We start from the raw sequence: 4,162 nt of genomic DNA on the forward strand, positions 1-4,162 counted from the left end.
AATATCAAACATGAAAACAAGTGAAATCCCGTGCATCTATTTATTAGCTCAACATTGATAAATACTTGGCCAATCTTATGTTAGCTGTAAAATCATCTTGAGAAAAATATCAAATTTTGCTATTAAATATTTTTTTAGTTGTTGAGCATTCATAACCAAATACAGTGCTTTTTTTTTTTTTAAATCAATGTCCTTGGTGAGACAGAAAGGATCCTTTGATTTCTTAACTGATTTTCTTTGTTTTCTTTGCTTCTAGTAACAATTTAGCGTTGTATGCCTTGTAAAGTACAATTCAGCAGGACAGGCATGGCTAAAATTGTCTTATTTTTTATTAGCTTGGTTATATCCACTGGCTGATACCAGTTGGAAGGGCAAAATTTAGGTCTTTTAGGTGGTGCTGAGCCCTATGCGCTTATGAAAGTTCTGATGGTGCTTCCCCAGCTGCTGGTCTTCGCAAAGGGAGTGAAGGCTGGTCTTCTTGGGGAAAGCCAGATTCTCAGAAACGAAAGGACTGACCTTCAAGGAGGAAGCATAGGAACATTTTTCATCAATCCTTGTTTCCACTTTTTAATGAAAATAATGATTGGGAGAGGACATTGCTCTTCAAGGAGACATTTCCTTCTTAAGTACCACCTCTTTGTGTCTTTACATTTTGTATATATAAAGGAGAGAATAGCTCAGGCGACCCTTTGCCCAAGCTTATTATGCTGTTGTTCCATCTGTCTGTGGCAAATCAGAAAAAAAAAAAAAAAAAAAAAAAAAAAACCAACCCACAAAATTAGTGTTAGGTCTTGGCGTATGGCAAATTCTGATTCCCAGTTGCTGTTTTCCCACACTTACTTAGGCTTTTTAGCACATCTCCTGGCACAAAGGCCTGAGGACTTTCTTCTGATTATGGGATACTTTTATATATCCCTGCCCTCTGGTCTTGCCTTTGGCAGATGCAAACAAACAAACAAAAGGCTGCTTGAAGCTAACTTCCAACAGTAAGATCTGATTCATGGCTAGATAGGAGAAGGCATATTAGAAGGTCACTTTTGTGCAGTCATTTGTCAGAGGATTCCTGATATTTTGTAATTTACAGGGATATGTATTTTTATGCAGTCTTTTGATATAACAATAGAAAAAGAGTCTTATTGGAAAGAATTATTATTTTTTTTACAAAGGCTTATTTAATAATGTAATATTTCAAAATTAATAGTTCACTGGTACAATGGTTGAGGAAATATACAATCAGGGAGTGAGTGGTGCTGGATTGTGTTATGCATGAAACCTTACAGTAACAATATTGTAAACTCTAGTGCCTAAAATAAATATTAAAAAAATCAAATTAAGTACTTAAAAGACAACATATTATTGTGGTATGTAGGGAATCTGAAGAAATATATGTTTTATGAATAGCGTTTCACTTAAGTTTTACTGAATCTAACTTTGATTTTTATTATGTAGTATTGAATCCATCTCACCCCATGAATCAGTTTCTGAATTGAGTTTGAAAATATAATTTCACATATATTTAAAGTTTTAGAAAAAATGGAGCATACATATGGCTTTATCTTCTTTTTTTGTGAGCTGTCTTTCAACCAAACAAACAAAGGACGGGAAGACCTTGTATAAGCATATACAAGACTGAAATCAAAGTTTGAATCTTAAATGCTTGAGAAATTGAGTACAATTTTTTTTTCTTTTTGGGTCACACCCAGCAGCACTCAGGGTTTACTCCTGGCTCTATGCTCAGAAATCGCTCCTGGCAGGCTCGGGGGACCATATGGGATGCCAGAATTTGAGCCTCGGACCTTCTGCATGCAAGGCAAATGCCTTACCTCCATGCTATCTCTCTGGCCCCGAGTACAAAAAATTTAATCTGCTTTTAGAATAAGTAGAAAAGTATGTGATATTCCCTTCTTATGGTTGCTACATGAAAAAAAGTGGAAACTTAGTCATGAAAATAGCATTAACTGAATTTTATCAACATTTTAAATTATATTTTGGGGGGTTTGGATCACAACTAGTAGTATTTAGGGACTATTCCTTCCTGAAGAATGAAGCCCAGTTTGCTTGTACCCTTGTATTCTCTCACTGGCCCCTGAAATAACTTTTTTTCTTTTTTGTTTTTTGGGCCACACTCAGTGGCACTCAGGGGTTGCTCCTGGCTATGTGCTCAGAAATTGCTCTTGACTTGGGGGACCACATGGGATACAGGGGGATCAAGCCACGACCCATCCTAGGTCAGCTGTGTGCAAGGCAAGCACCTTACCACTATGTCACTGCTCTGGCCCCTGAAATAATTTTTTAAATTGAGGTGTCGTTGCTTTATAAAATTGTTTATCACTAATATTTTGAATAGGGCATAGTGTGATTGAGAGTTCTTAGGCTTGAAGGGAAATAGAAGGGAATTATTAGATGACTTCTATATTTACATCATTTTTTCCAGTTCATGTAATTTCTTATATATATAATTTCTTATATGTAATATAATATATATGCTATTCTTTCCAATAGGCAGATATTTTGACTTCATCAATGTTGGCTTGTGGGTTTTTTCTTTTTTTGGGGGGGGGGGTCACACCCGGCAGTGCTCAAGGGTTACTCCTGGCTCTATGCTCAGAAATCATTCCTGGCAGGCTCGTGGGACCATATAGGATGCTGGGATTCGAACCACCATCCTTCTGAATGCAAGGCAAACACCCTACTCTATGCTATCTCTCTGGCCCCGTTGGCTTGTGTTTTGACTTTCAGTTTGTCTATGTATTTCTCACCTGTTTAATTCTGCTTCTATGGCTTGCTAAGATGTTTTTGTTCCCTCAGTTCCATTTGTATGGATTCTTACATCTTTCATCTTCTTTTTCTTTCTTTCTTTCTTTCTTTCTTTCTTTCTTTCTTTCTTTCTTTCTTTCTTTCTTTCTTTCTTTCTTTCTTTCTTTCTTTCTTTCTTTCTTTCTTTCTTTCTTTCTTTCTTTCTTTCTTTCTTTCTTTCTTTCTTTCTTTCTTTCTTTCTTTCTTTCTTTCTTTCTTTCTTTCTTTCTTTCTTTCTTTCTTTCTTTCTTTCTTTCTTTCTTTCTTTCTTTCTTTCTTTCTTTCTTTCTTTCTTTCTTTCTTTCTTTCTTTCTTTCTTTCTTTCTTTTCTTTTTTTTTTACAGGGGAGAGAGCGAATGCAGTCCCCCACTACCACAAATTATGCAGTCGAGTTTCCCACATTTGGGGAAATTGCAGGGATCAGCACATCCGGAGTGCAATGGGGAAACCACCTTCATGATCATGGTATCTCCCCTGCCAGGTAAATATGATTCTTTCATCTTCTAAAAGAGTTCTGCTTTGAGTTGGTTGAATTGTGCATCTATAGATTTCTTAATTTTGTAGGCTATTGCCTCTCTGATTCTGTTGCTAAAACAGTAAGTGTTGTTTTTAGCTTTTCAACTATAAGGCTCAGGTGTTTTGGTGGACTTGGAAATTTGCCAGGATTTCTCTCCATGTTCCAAATTGTAGGTATCTTCCTTAGTTTCCCCATTGTTTTTGCATTTGGTGGGTTGGGATGCTGAAGTTTCAGAGTGTTTAAGAAAGAGATCTATTGAACTGGTTGTATAAAAGGTAGCTAGAGGTATATATGCTCTAGACTAGGTTATTTTTTACTAGAAAAGCAGATTGGGGGCCAAAGTGATGGCGAAGCAGTAGGGCGTTTGCCTTGCACACAGCTGATGTCTGACCCAGGACAGACTGCGGTTCGATCCCCCAGCATCCCTTAGGGTCCTCCAAGCCAGGAGAGATTTCCGAGTGCATAGCAGGAGTAACCCTTGAGTGTCACTGGGTGTGGTCCAAAAATCCAAAAAAAAAAAAAAAAAAAAAAAAGAGGCAAAGTTATCTAAGTATAATAAAAATATTTCAAACTGGAGCCGGAGATAGTAGAGATAGTATAGCGGTGGGGCGTTTGCCTTGCATGCTGAAGGATGGTGGTTCAAATCCCGGCATCCCATATGGTTCCCCGAGACTGCTGGGGGCGATTTTTGAGCATAGAGCTAGGTGTAGCCCCTGCCGGGTGTGACCCAAAAACCAAAAAAAAATTTCATCTGTTTAATTGAGGTTTGAGATATATATATATATTTTTTTTTTTTTTGAAGGAGAATAAAGTGTTAGGCCCAATCTGCCTGGAAATATATGATATAAA

General features: G+C 37.1%; 1 pseudogene; it reads right to left on the bottom strand.

The window, feature by feature from the left end:
- Positions 1 to 3,137: 3,137 nt before the first annotated feature.
- On the bottom strand, positions 3,138 to 3,285 carry LOC126008096 (uncharacterized; annotated as a pseudogene).
- Positions 3,286 to 4,162: the final 877 nt, after the last annotated feature.

This window comes from Suncus etruscus, chromosome 4 (assembly GCF_024139225.1).
Source record: "Suncus etruscus isolate mSunEtr1 chromosome 4, mSunEtr1.pri.cur, whole genome shotgun sequence".
Taxonomy (NCBI): Eukaryota; Metazoa; Chordata; class Mammalia; order Eulipotyphla; family Soricidae; genus Suncus; species Suncus etruscus.